General features: G+C 36.7%; 1 protein-coding gene across 15 annotated transcripts in view; it reads left to right on the top strand.

The window, feature by feature from the left end:
- Window positions 1–15,000, top strand: part of LOC127067432 (tyrosine-protein phosphatase Lar) — a 479,322-nt gene that overhangs the window by 397,489 nt on the left and 66,833 nt on the right. The window lies entirely within an intron of this gene.

Here is a 15,000-nt window from a genome sequence, read left to right as displayed (position 1 = left end):
CGGAGAGAGAGAGAGAGAGAGAGAGAGAAACGGACAGAGTCCGAAGACCCTGGCCAAGGTAACGTAGTCAGTACGAAGACAACGACATCAGAAACGAGAAACTTGATAGTATTAGTGGTATTGACGGTAGTGCTAGTGGTAGTTGCGGTGGTGACGGTGTTAGAGCTTAAACCAGGCTGGCCTTACCATTAATTCGTTCTATATTCGAAGAGAGACAGAGAGAGAGAGAGAGTTCGCTTCGTCAACGTCTGCTCTTCGTCGTCGTCTTCGTCGTCTTCGTCGTTGTCGTCCAATTCTCTGATAGAAATGGCTGACTCCAGAGAGAGCCAAGCTAGACAAGCGAACAACAACGAGGCGATGATTTAGCCGGACATTAATTGATTAATTGGAAGAGTTGCCTCTCTGCTGTGAAATGCATGCCGTGCTTCAATGTCCACTCTCTGACTCCCTTTCTCTCTCTCTCTCTCTCTCTGTCTCTCTCTCTCCACTATACTCTGTGACTACCGATTCTTGTTGCATCACGAGACAAGGATTGACGGATGGATCTTCCTACGTTTCGCTAGGTATTTCGTTGCGTAGCGGAATACGCGTTACCTTGATTACGGAAGCTGACGTCAAACTGTTCGCCGCATCTATCTTCCATCATCTATCAGGTCCTTCTTCCGATCGAAAGCGAAGGAAAAGAATAGAGAAATTGAAAAAGAACAAGTCGAGGCTGCTTCGATCGTAAGTGCGTAAGAAAAGGAAGAAAGAAAAATTATACGTGTCTTCGATAATTCCATCTCCTCTCTTTATCTTTCTTCTTTTTACTTTTTCTCTGTCTCTCTCTCTTTCTCTCTCTCTCTCTCTCTCTCTCTCTCTCTTAACAAAAAAAAAAAAAAAAAGAACAACTCATAATTCTATAAGAAATTTAACGTTGTTATCATTGTACGAGGAATGAAATATTAACCTAATATCGTTTTAATATAGATATTCACAGATGATAGCACAGCATCGTTTTCGGTCTGTCCTAACGATATCTTTGGAAACATGGGAAAAGGAGAATAGGGTGGTTAAGAAGGAGGAGTACGATTGTCCTTTACGAACTAATAGATATGCGAATACTATGTAAAAGCGAATACCGAATAGGTATGGTTTTAGCGCATCGAATACCCAAAGGTACGTGAGAAGACGGACACCGGTGTCTACCAATGAAATGGAGTTATCCCTGCAAAGTGTGCGGTAACTGCGTTATCCCTTCGTACAAAGCATTCTTGCTCTCTACTCCTAGTAGCCAATCTTACTTTACTTTCTGGACTACTACTTCCTAGCGTAGAATCTTTCTCTCTCTCTCTCTCTTTCTTTCTTTCTTTCTTTCTTTCTCTTTCTCTTTTTGTTCGTAGAGACCGTAACAACCGGTCTAGGTCACCATGAATTGTTCTCGCGTTGCTCGTAGACCAACACTATCACGTAAAGTAAGTACCACCCTTTAACTCAAGCCACCTTTCGCGCCCCATTCAATCTCCCCATCTCACCCCAACCCTCCCCAATTCAACGCTTCGAAGCTTACCACTGTTCCATCAACCCTCCTCCTCCGACTATCGTCGATTCGATATTGGACAATGGAGAGACTTTCTCTCTGTCTCTTTTTCTTTTTCTTTATCTCTCTCTCTCTCTCTCTATCTATCTATCTCTATCTCTCTATTTGTCTCTCTGTCTCTTTCTCTTTCTCTCTTTGTCTGTCTATCCGTAGGAAGCGTTCCGACTTTCGAACAACAAACTCGAGGTTTTCGTTCGAAAGCGAGAACCAATCCTGCAGAAATTCAAGCTTCGTTTCGTTTAAACGTTTCGAGTCACGATCATCACGAGTTATCTATCTATCTATATATATAGATAGATAGATAGTTAGATAGATAGATAGATAGATAGATAGATGATCGTCCCATAGATTAACAAAGGTTTTGTAAAAAACAAAATATAAAGCGAATAAAGCGAATTTTCATGACATGTATCGTTATCAATTTCTATGAAAAAATAGATACACGATCTTTCGTATTTATCTTTTAACTTTAATAAAATGACACTTTTCCATTCTTCTTCCTCTTCCTCTCTCTCTCTCTCTCCTTTTTTCTTCTTCTTCTTCTTTTCTTTCGTTTCTTTTCATTTCATTATTTTCTTTTTTTCCTTCATTTTATTTTATATTTTTCATCGTCGACATTCTGTTCCACGCCTTTAATTAATATCGAATTAATATTCATTCGAGAATATACTTATTCTCACCTACCCTCTCCCCTTCCCTCTCGTGCTCTATCCCCTTTCCATCCCTTATTGAATATGAACGAGGCGTTGCGTTCATACTCGTTCAACGAAGTAGAAAAGGACTTTGATGTTTGCTTAAAACCACGACTATATAATCACCTACTATCACGATCACCCTTCTCTACTTTCCCACCCACCTCTTCCTCGTCTCTCTACCACCCTTATCGCATAAATGAATAGATTCTTTTTCTTGTTTCACGATAATATTATATGAAGTCGTAGTAGAGACAGAGTAGGGGTAGACATCACGCAAGTAGTCAGAGCTAAGAGTAAGCGGATATGCTTCGGTTAAGAATAATCGAACGTACGTACAATTAATCAAGATTAGAAAATTTTCGTAATTAAGGTAGGATATAACGAGACATAAAGCTCTCTAGTGAGTGAGAGAAAGAGAGAGAGAGAGAAAGAGAGAGAGAGAGAGAGGGGTTGAAAAGTGTTTTCCCGCGTCACGTCGCATCTCTCTCTCTCTCTCTCTCTCTCTCTCTCTCTCTCTTCAAGTGTTATTTGTACTTCTAACTGGGCCGGCCGAAACTTCGTCAGTTAAGAAGTTGGACCCGTTATCAAGATTCTCTCAGAACTTGGACGTTACGTTAATTAGACTCGTTCCTGATACCGGTCATCCTTAACTACCACAGCCTATCGCGATTTTACTTTAATGGGTGGGGCTACAAAATTTCTAATAAGTTTCTACGTTTTCCTTAATAAATCTTGGTTGATCTATCTCTTTTTCTTTATCTCTCTATGTATATATATATTCCTCTATCTCTTTCTCTCTGAGTCCGTCCGTCCGTCTGTCTGTCTATCTGTCTATCTGTCTGTCTATCCGTCTATCTTCTCTCTTGAAATTAATTGAAACTTAATAAAAAATATACTTCGAGAAGCTCGTCGAAAGGTACCTAGGTACAAAACGAAGCAAGATGAAGATACACAGAGAGAGACAGAGAGAGAGAGAGAGAGAGAGAGAGAGAGAGAGAGAGAGAGAGAGATAGAGGGGCTCGAAGGAGAACAATCTCTAGCAATTTCGGTACGAAATCTGATTACGCGCTGCTTCGCCCGCTTGTAAACTGGATACGTAAAATTAATTACCAAGACGCCACGGAGGCGGTGCCGTCGCGGTTGGTAGCGTGGTGGAAGTGTCGACGTCGGAAGACGACGGTGAAGACGAATAGAGAGAGGAAAGAGAAAGAGAGAGAGAGAGAGAGAGAGAGAGAGAGAGGATAGGAAGGATGAGAAGGAGACTGTGCTGTTGATGATGGTAGTGGTTGAGAAAGACGTTGGTGACTGTTCTGAGAGTTAGGTGAGGTAGTAAGAGCTCCTTGCTGATGAGAGCTTCTCTATCTCTGTCTCTCTTTCCTTCGTACAAAGAGGAGGAACATCGGAAGAACGTACATAGAGAAGAGAGAAAGATAAAGAGAGAGAGAAGATAGAGAGAGAGAAGATAGAGAGGAGAGAGAGAGACAAAGCTGTACCGTTAGAAATTATACCGGATAGGAAATCTCGGATGACAACAGGCCTGCTGGTCCCTTCTAACGTCTTACTATAACGTAAATTATCTTTACTCGTTAATATTAATAATAATAATAATAATAATAATAACAATAAATATTCGAAGAGAAAATTTGTAACAAGACGATTCGAATACCGACGAAAGATCAAAGAAAATATTTAAAAATTATTCTTCGTCTTCTTCTTCTTTTTATTTCTGCACGATTTGACGTTCAAACTCGAACTTTTACGAGCTTCTATCTGATCTAATCGTTTATTAATCGATTCAGGCTCTGTTTTTTCTCTCTTTTTTTTTTTTTTTTTTTTTAAATTACTTCGACTCGATTATATACGATCTTTTAAAACATTTCGTTACCTAAATCGATTTGTAAATATGGAATGAACAACGTCTTCTCGGATCTTTTATTTTTTTTCTTTTTTTTATTTTTTTGGTTGACATTTTTTTTTTTTCTAAGTCAATGACAGAGGAACAATCGATTTTACTTAACCGACGTGTGGCTTTTCAATTCATATTTAATCTAACGCGTGCGGTTCTACAGTCACGCCGGATCTAAGCACGCTCCGTTTCACTGCATTAGCGGCCGACCGAAAGCATTACGTAGTAATCGCCAGACGCGATCAGACGGCGTTACGTTGTATGTATTTACGTATGTACGTACGTATCTACGTCCTACGTACGTATCTATGTATCTGTGTAACAACAGGGAAACAAGCGGAGAGGTGAACCGAGTGGTAATGCGCTATTAATATCGTTGAAAACGCAAATTTACGAGTTTAAAGGAAGGAACGTAGCAAGTGCTCGCTTGATCGAAAATATTTCATTAACTCACGATTACAATTAATTTTGTTAATTTTCGTATTGAAACCGTACGATCGTTCTTCTTCATTTTTCTTTAACTTGTTTCTTCTTTCTTTCTTTTTTTTTTTTTAGATAACTTTCGGATCTTTTTCTTCGTAAGTAGAAGAAACAAATTCACAGTCGATCGATCCGCCTGATGAATTATCCGCAAATGCGAATTTAGAATCGTACGAGATTGAGAATATTTTCAACGATAATATTTCCTATCGTTCCTCCTGTAAATATTTCTTTATTGTATCGTCAGTTCCTCTTTCTTTTTTCTCTTTTCTTTTCTTTCTTTTTTTTTTTGAAATAATTTTCCTTACCGAGGAGAAAAAAGAAGATAAAGACTTGCAACAACGAACTGCAAAAAATACAGTTGGGAAGAGAAGTTCTTCGGTTGAAAAAAAAGAAAAAAGAAACAACAAGGAAAAGAGAGTACAAAAAAAGAAAGAAAGAAAGAAAGAAAGAAAGTAAAAGAAGAACCTCGGAACCGATCAAGAAACAATCGTCTTTTAACTACGACGACGGACCGTAATAATGATCGTAAAGATTCACGTAATAGATAGAAATAAAGGAAAATCAATTTGCTTTTATCGTAAAAGTAGCGGGACGGTAGTCAGTTACAAGGAGACTAAGCCATGATGAATAATCTCGGAGTTCTTTTCTTCGAGTTCGCCAACCGTCGTCTCCCCTGGACTAATTGTTTTCTATTACGGAAGTGAAGTACTCCGATTCGAACGAATCAGTTTCGAATGAACATTATCTTCCCGAAAGAAATAAAACGAGACGCTGCTGCTATTGTCGTTAGTGTGAAATCGCGTTTTACAAAGGAATAGTTAAAAAGCTGTCTCTCGTGAGAAGTAGGTAACGTTTCAAACGGACTGATTAAAGCCACTTGAATTTTTGTGATATATATATATATATATATATATATATATATATATATATATATTTGTGTGTGGGGGTGTACATTCGTAGGCTTTGTACGATGTTTTTTAAAGAGACTCTGTCTCTCTTTTTCTTTATGTATTATTAAATTGCCCGATAAGTAAATATTCGACAAATTTATTAAAAATTTCATATCTGAATATATAACGACGCCAATACTCGTGTCCAATTCCATTCGTTCCCCTTTCCCACCAAACAAAAAGAAAAAAAAAAAAAAAAAAAGAAGAAATAATAAAAACTCCGATATTGCTTATCGCCCAATCCGATATTTGATAATTTATAGAGATACTATCGATTTGATAATCGCTATTGGTATTACTGTTTAAATATCGATAAAAATTATTGTAGAGGGGTGGAAATGTGGAGGAGATTATGAAAAAAGAATTACTTAATCCTTATTGAACGTAATCATAATTATTTAATTTCTTTCGAAACGTAAATGTTTCAAAAAAAAAAAAAAAAGAAGAAAAGAAAAGAAAAGAAAAGAAAAGGAAAAAGGAGAAGAATATGAATTTTTCATTTTTAGAAATGATCAAATTCTTTTCTCGTCGACCGGACGGCTGGACTATTGAATTTCTTCTCTCTCTCTCTCTCTCTCATACATACACACTCTGTTCACTTAACTCAGCAGGAAGAACAAATCGTCGAACGGGTCGAAAGCTGCAAGTCCATCGTCGTCCATTGTCGAAAAGTGGCTCGCGCGTGCCTTTTCAGTGTCCTCTACATTCTCTCTCTCTTTTTTTTTTTTTCCTTACCCTCGAACTTCCTACAGCTTTGCTGGCCTAAGACCGTACGATGGTACAAAAGACTCTTTCGAAAAATACGTCAGGTCGAACAAAACGAAAGGACTACCAAGAAGAAACGGACGCGGCAAGTTCTCCTCTACTAGTCTGATTCTCCTATGGCGACAAGAATGAAGCTACTAGCTGCTACTAGCCTGGAACAGAGAAATAAAGGGCTAAGAAAGGTCGAGCGAGAGCTGAAAGTAAAGGATAGAGAGAGAGAGAGAAAAATAAAAAAAAAAAAACGAGAGAACCATCCGCTTCTTTCTTTCGAGCTCTAAGGACGGACATCCGGCTGGAGAAAGTACAAATAAACATTCTTCTTCTCTCTTTGTACGAATAAAAAAAAAAAAAGAGGAGAAAAGAAAGAAAGAAAAAAGAAAAAAGAAAGAAAGAAAGAATAAGAAGAAAAAGAAGAAGACGAAGAAGAGAAGGAGCGAAGAACGACACCGACATTATTTCTTTCCCTTTGCTAGAACCCTACGTAGGGCGATAACACAACGATTGTTACATACGACTTGACAAGAGCCTACGCTATACTACTATATATTTCTTTCTCTGTCTCTCTCTCTCTCTCTCTCTTTCTCTCTCTCTTTCTGTTTTTTTCTTTTCTTTTTTTTTCTTTTTTTTTCACACACCCTTCGTTCACTCGTCCGTTCTCTTATCAAAGTACTTCTTTAGAAGATCTATTTATTATTTCTCTTTTCTCTTTCTCTCTCTTTTTCTCTTTCTTTCTCGGCCTCCTTTTTCACGCTTATCAGTACAATCTTTTCGGTGGACGTCTTCACTCATCCGCGTACAGTAGTAATAGTAGTAGTAGTAATAGTAATACTGTAGTAGCTTTCTATCATAGAGGTGGATATATCGTTGCATCGTCTTTTCTCTTTTCATATTCAGCTTCTTTTTCCTCTTCTCTCTTTTCTCTTCTCTCTCTCTGTCTCTCTCTCTGTTTCTCTTTGTTTCTCTCTCTCTCTCTCTCTCTTTTTTCTTTCTTATCTTTTCGAGCAAAATCTTTGATAGCGACGTAGTTAAAAGATTTATACGTCTTTCTTCGAAGGATTTTCATTTTATATTCGAAACGAATATACAGAAATAATAAGGAAGTACTTACTTTCTTACTTACATTACATTCGTCTCATCGTTTTCTTTATATAGTTACTTTAATCACTAATTTACACGAATGTAAAAGGGATGATATACTTTGATTCGTACTTACGTATAATGTATAGAAATTAAATTGAAACTGTTTCAATAATTATATATATATATATATATATATATATATATATATATATAAGCACGATTCGAATGAAAAAAGATTGATATTGTATATAACATGATCATCCATGAATGTGAAATTAATGAAGTGACCTAAAAGGAAAATATTTTACAAATACAACAAAAGATTAACTTACAGATTAATTACAGAGACAAGAAATTATTGGACAAACGTTTAATTTGATATCGTAATCCTAAAAGGATCGATCTCGACGATCTTTCTACGTGTAACTCGTTAAACGTCGGAGAAAACGAAAGAGAAGGAAAGAGAAAGAGAGAAGCAACGAACTAAAGTTCGCTACGCGTTTTAGAACAAACATCCCGTATCCAAACTGCACTTTTACATTCTCTGACGTTTCCGTGTTTCCAGAAGAGCGGAAAAACGAGGCCGCCGTGTCGCGTCGCGCAAAGAAAGAAACTTTTTGTATATCGAGTTTATTCGTGTACTTTGGCAAATGGCCGGTACTCTTTATACATCTCTCTAACGTCTACGTGACAACCTACGAGAACATTCTTTTTCATGACTGGACCAAAACTAAAGTGACGTTAATACTATACCTCGTATGCGTCAAACAAACATACGATACATACATACCATACGTGCATACATGAATGCATGCATGCATACATGCATTCATTCATGCACGCTCTACTTTTATAACGACTTAATGTATTCGAGTTTTTCTTTCGAAAGAAACGAGAAAAAAAGAAAAAGAAAAAGAAGAAGAAAAAATGAGACAGATCCTTCACCCCCACCCCACCCTCTCTCTCTCTCTCTTTCTCTCTTATTTTTCACGATTTAATACATCATCTTATGATATATTAAAAAAAAGATAAATGTAAATACAATATCGAATATAAAGCTAAAAAATTATTCTACATATACAAAAAAAAAAAAAAAAGAAAAGAAAAAACACATTACATTAAACGATGAAAAAAACGTTAGCAGCATCCTTCGTTCTTCCCAGATCTTTCTCATTTCCTTCTTCTTCTCTCGAACGAAACTAATAAGAACGCGTTGTTATTTTCGTTAAGATTGAACTTTTCGTTTCATTCGTTTCATCTCGTTTCGTTCGCGCAGACGATGCGGCGCGCGTCCGGCTTAAATGAAGAATCGCTGAGGGGGAGATAAGCGTCGTTCCTCGTAATTTATGTTGGATATCGTCGCTCATAAACGAACATTCCTCCCTTCTTTTTCTTGTTTTACTATTTTCCTTTTTTTCTTTTTTACGCGCGTCGCGTACGAACGAAAGAAAAAATAAAAGGGAACTAAAGAACGAAGACGAGTTGGGAAAAGTGAAGAGGGGTGGAAGTAGAGGAGGAGGAGGAGGTGGAGGAGGTGGAAGTTGGAAGAAGAGAAGTGGAAAGATACTGGAGGTTGAGAGAAACGCACAAGCAGAGAGCCCAGAGGCATCGCGATTTTCATGAATAATAAAGAGGGCGAAGTGGTGGTTGGGTATCAGCGTCTCCTATCCTCGCCTTCGTGTGGATCCTCGATTGTTTTCTTAAGAGAATACAACGTTTTTTCATTCTCTTGAAAATATGCTGGTCTCAGGTTTTCGCCCAGAGCATAGAGCCCAGAGCCCAGAGCCCAGAGCCCTTGCCCTTCCCTTTCCCTTTTCCTTTCCCTTTCCCCTTTTCTCTACTTTCTCCTCTTCCTCAACATCGAACCTTCCTTCCTCTTCTTTTCTCTCTGATCCGTTAGAAAAGAGAAATGTATATATAGAAGAAAGAAAGAGAGAGAGAGAGAGAGAGAGTTTTCAGAACACCATATTTTCTTTCCCTCTTTCGTTTGGAAGAAAAAGAAGTCTCGCTCGTAAGCATAATACCGTCTGTTCCACATAGAGATACAAGAATCTTTTGATCAGTCAGACGTATGTATGTATTCAGGAAATTGAATTCTATGTTCATCATTTTTCTTATCTCTCTTTCTCTCTCTGTGTCTGAATATCTATCACTTTGTTCTTTACTTATTCTTTATTTAGATCATTGCGATCGAAGTTAATAGATGGGTAATCAAAATTCAAATCGAACGTAACGCTTGAATATTATAATATATACTTCGAAAATAATGTCTATCTATCTATCTATCTATCTATCTTTTTCATTCCTTCTCACATTGACTCGTAAGTGGCTTCTCTCGATCGCAAACGACAAAAAACCAAGTGGCAATCGGCAATAAGCGAAGCTCAGCGAAAGCGACGGTATACGTTGCTTTCCTTTATCTTCCATTTTCCCGACCAACTCGCTAATAGTTTCCTCTTCTACTATCGATCGATCTCTCCCTCTCTTTTCCTCTTTCTCCCTCTCTCTATCTCTCTCTATCTCTCTCTCTATCTCTCTCTTTCTCTCTCTTCTCTGCACGAGAATTACGAGGATCATTAAATGGCTTTCAAACTATTTTCTACGGGTTTACGTTGCCGCTACGAACGCCACGAAACTTTCCAAAGCTTCCACCTTACGCGTGTAAGCGAAGCTCTCCTTTCTCTCTCTCTATCTCTTCTTTTATTTCTCTCTCTCTCTCTCTCTCTCTCTCTCTGTCTCTCTGTCTCTATCTCTCTCAATATCTTGTGTTCTCTCTTTTTAAAGCATAAGATCGTATCATAACTGATCCGAAGTCTCGGACAAACTCTATTACTCGTTAAGTCTAAAAAGTTTACGAAGATTCGTTCAGTTAACAATTAAAGCGATCTTACAACATTAATTTTCACCGTGAAGCCTTTGTTAAATAATGTTATATAGTATCTATACGTTGTTAAATTATTGGAAAAATGTTAAGAATTGAAAGAGAGAGAGAGAGAGAGAGATATAGAATGAACATCGAATATTTTCTGTATCACCATTTATGTTCTGTATCACCATATCATATAACGAAAAGAGCGTGTGGTCGCGTCGAACAAATCAAAATTTGTTCAAACTCAGGACTGTGTAATACTAACCCGAGCTATCGTGTAACGATTCCCCTTCTCTTTTTCCTTCTCTCTCTTTCTCTCTCTCCCTCTTTCTTTCTCTCTCTCTCTCTCTCTCTCTCTTTTTGTTTCACTATATTTTTACTTTTATCAACGCGTTTCAGCGCGCATTGAAAACAAGCCGCTGATTGGACCGAAGTGGCCAGCAATTGTTGACGATTCAAGTAAAACAAGTTTTGTGTTCGAATTTGTATCTCTCTCTCTCTCTTTCTCTCTCTCTCTTTTTATCATCAACTAGTATCGATCAAATATTTGCTTTCGCGAAATGCTATTAGACTGCGTTATCTTTAAAGATCTCTTCTTTCGCTCGTAGTCCGACAAAAAATAAAGAAAGAAAAAAGAATATAAAAAAAAGAAAGAAAAAAGAATTACCAAAAAATAATGAGAGAGAGAGAGAGAGAGAGAGAGAGAGAGAGAGAGAGAGAGAGAGAGAAAGAACGTAGAAATTCTACCGTTAATTTGATGCTCTCTCGCTCATCGAAGAAAATTAAGAGAAGAAGAGAAGCTCACTAAAAACGCAATTAACACGAGCGACACGGAAGTCTTCTCGTCGTTCGCCGAAACAAAGAAGTCACTCCGAATCTTCTTTTGTCGGTGACTTCGCGAATGTTTTGCGAAGCTGTATTTCCCCCTCCCTCCCTCCCTCCCTCCCTCCCTCTCTCTCTCTCTCCTTCGTTTACTTTTTCCACACTTTTTTTCTTCTATCCACGCTTACGCGGCTCCCCTTAGTTCTACCATTCGCTGACGCTTTTCAAGTATTAGCAGGTATTCTTCTCCTGCATATCCCCTCCCCTCCCTTTCTTTTTCCATCCCCCTACATCCCTTCTCACCCTTCGTCTTCTCTTCGACCTTTTCCACTCGCCAACTCCTCCTCTCTTTTTCTTTCGACGCCTTTTTTCCATCCCGTTGGGCCAAACAAGCCCTGAGCAAGCTTTTGTTGAGCTTTTAATGGAGAGATTCCGCGCTTGTCTGAAGCTGCTGTTACTGCTGCTGCTGCTGCTGCTATTGCTGCTGCTGTTGCTGCTGTTTTGCTTCGTTTTCTCTCTTTTTCTTCTTTTTCTTCTTTTTCTCTCTTCTCTCTCTCTCTCTCTCTCTCTCTTTCTTTCTGTCTGTCTGTCTGTCTGTTTGTCTGTCTGTCTCCCTCTCTCTTAGTTCTTTCTCGTGTCCTTCTTTGCGTGAATTTAAACGGCGACGTTAACTTCATTCTTTCCAATCGAAAGAAAAACCAAGCTTTTTCCATTCAACTCGCTCGAGAGACTTTTTTATTCGTCAATTCGAACGAACGAAGAGATACATTTAATTAAATACTTAGTCTAATTAAATAGTAATTACCCTCGAAGAAAGACGTTTAATCGTATTTAAAAGTCTCGTCGATTACGTAGTACACTTATTCTTAAGGAGATACTTATAAATTATCGACGAAATCGATTCTATTATATCGATAGTATCTAATTACATGACTAAAAAGAGGATGTTTTTCTCTTTAAAATGGTTTTGGTTTCAACTCTCTACGATTTTTCGTTACGAAGATATAACGTTTTGAAATTTTTCATTCATAATTTTAATGAACAGGTGACGCGAGTACGCATCGTAGTAAATAGTACAACCGATTACGTCAATCAGCTGACGTGCGTAAATTCCAAGAATTTATGTAGGTCACTGTGTCATTCATTCTTTTTTCCAAGAAATTATCTAGGTCAGTAGGTTATTCAACTTCAAATAGAAATATCTCAAAAACTAAAAGTCGTAGAGATTTGAAAAAAAAAGCCATTGTAAAGGGAATTTTTTTCTTTATTATTTCCAATATTTTTAATAATTATTTAACAATTTGTTATAAACAATTTGTTATAAACAATGACGTTCACATAGATATCACATATAATTCGCACAATTATGCATGCGTATAAACATTTGAACGCTTTTTCGGCACTGATTTGTTAGGAACAATTTGTTATAAACAATTTGTTATAAACAATTCTTAAAAATAATTTCTTAAAAATTTGTTTTACAAAAACCGTATATGTTATGCATATGGATATGCATTGATTGACTTTTCAACGGTAATCCGTTATAAACAATTTGTTATAAACAATTTCTTATAAACAATTTGTTATAAACAATTTTTTTAAACAATTTCATACCAATTAATTTTATAAAAACTGTGCATGTTATGTATATGGATATGCATTGATTGACTTTTCGACACTAATCTGTTATAAACAATTTGTTATAAACAATTTGTTATAAACAATTTTTTAAGTTAATTGCCTATCAATTAATTTTGCAAAAACCATGCATGTTATGCATATGGGTATGCATTGATCAACTTTTCGGCACTAATCTGTTATAAATAATTTGTTATAAACAATTTGTTATAAACAATTTTTTTTTTAAATTTCACCCCAATTAATTTCATCAAAAATCATAAATATTATACATAAGTATATGCATTTGACAACTTTTCAATCTTAATCTGTTATAAACAATTTATTATAAAAAAAATTTCTTACCAATCAACTTCACAAAAGTATATTTGCATATATATACACATTACGCTAACTTGTATTATTCAATCCGTTATAAATAGTTTATTATTAAAAAAAAAAAGAAAGAAAGAAAAAAAAAGAAAAAAAAATTTCCACATTCTCTTCTATTCCCAGGAATTGCTTCGCAAAATTTTCAAAAAGTTCAAATTACTGATTTATGAGAAAGAAGTTCCGGTCTTTCGCAAACGTGATTTTCCTATTCCGATTTCGCATTTTCCAAGACGACAAATTACGCGAGTTCGAGAAAGAGAGGAATAAAGAATGGAGAAATAAAAATTCGTTCTCCCGGAAGAGAGATAGAAATAGTGAGAAAAAGAGAGACAGAGAAAGAGATAGAAACTGAGAGAAATATAGAAAGAGAGAGAGAGAGAAAGAAAAGAAAAAAAAAATTGTAGAAGAAACACGGACGGAAACGGAAGGGATTTTCTGTTCGCACGAGAGATCGTAAGAAAGAAACGAAACGTCGAGATCTTAAGCCGTCCTGCAAGTCGCAAAAGCAAGGGCGACTCTTTAAACAACTTCGCCCTTGGTGGTGGTACCACCAGCTTCTTTCTTTCTTTCATTCTTTCTCTTTCTCTCTCTCTCTCTCTCTCTTTCTGTCTCTCTTTCGCTCTTTCCTTCTTTTTCTTTCTTCTATATAAACTCGTAATTCCACGTGACGACAGAGTAAAGTCTGAAAAAGCAACAATAAAAGTGTCTCCAAAGTGTTTCCAAGCATCCAAAAGAAACTTGGAATTTATTTCGGATTAAAGAAAAATCTTATCTAATATTTTACATATCAACGATTTTCCTCTATAGGATTAATACGAAGTAATAGAAAATCGAAATTCTGTAACACGAGTGCTTTTCGTAGTTTTCCATTAGAAAAAAAAAGAAAAAAAAAAAAAACAGAGAGAAACCTAAATTTCACGAGTAAACGTAATACCTATACTTTATCGTTTACGTAAGATCGATCATTTTTCTTTCTTTATTTTTATACTTTATCATCGTTATTATTTCTTTTTCGAGAGATGATGGATTTACATAATACAAATTGATCTGCGAAGTGTATGACAATTTTATCGTTTCCTCTTTTTTTTTTTTTTCGTGGATACTATAGCGTTGGAGGATGAAGTGAATGGAGGTGGAGGGGGTGGGGATTAAATAAGAACGGAAAAAAAAACGAAAAAAAGTGAGATGATTCGAGGGGAAAAACTTTGGATAAGTTTTAGCTTGGACAAGCTGTAACGAAACTTGGTACGTAATCAGGCTTGTAAGCTTACAAGCTTTGCAGAGGTTCTTTCTTTCTCTCTCTCTCTCTCTCTCTCTCTCTCTCTCTCTCTCTTTCTCTCTTTTTTCCATCTTTTCTTTTGGTATAGAAGTGAGAGATAGATAGATAAATAGATAGATATATAGATAGATAGAGAGAGAGAGAGAGAGAGAGAGCAAGTAATGTCTGGGGACAGGAAAGCTATGACCCGCAAATTTCATTAACACTCACCGTCGGTAGTATACACGTTGTCCATAACTCACTGGACCAATTGCAAGAGGCGCATTAAATATACGACACTATACGATCTTCTCTCTCTCTCTCTCTTTCTCTCTCTCTCTTCTCTCTCTTCTCTCTCTTTCTCTCTCTCTCCTTTATCTTCGTATATCCTTGTTCTTCCATCGTATCCCTTTTGTTAAACGCTTTTAACGTAGCCACGAAAAGGAGGAACACGAATGTATATCCTCTATATTAAATTGTTCATCATAAAGTATCCTAGCGAATTTTATTGGACGTTGGACCTTATAGTGAGACAAGAAAGAAAGTAGAAAAAGAAAAAGAAACGAGAAAAATGGAGGAAAGA

This window comes from Vespula vulgaris, chromosome 11, assembly GCF_905475345.1.
Source record: "Vespula vulgaris chromosome 11, iyVesVulg1.1, whole genome shotgun sequence".
Classification (NCBI taxonomy): Eukaryota; Metazoa; Arthropoda; class Insecta; order Hymenoptera; family Vespidae; genus Vespula; species Vespula vulgaris.
This window is presented reverse-complemented; position numbering and strand designations above follow the sequence as displayed.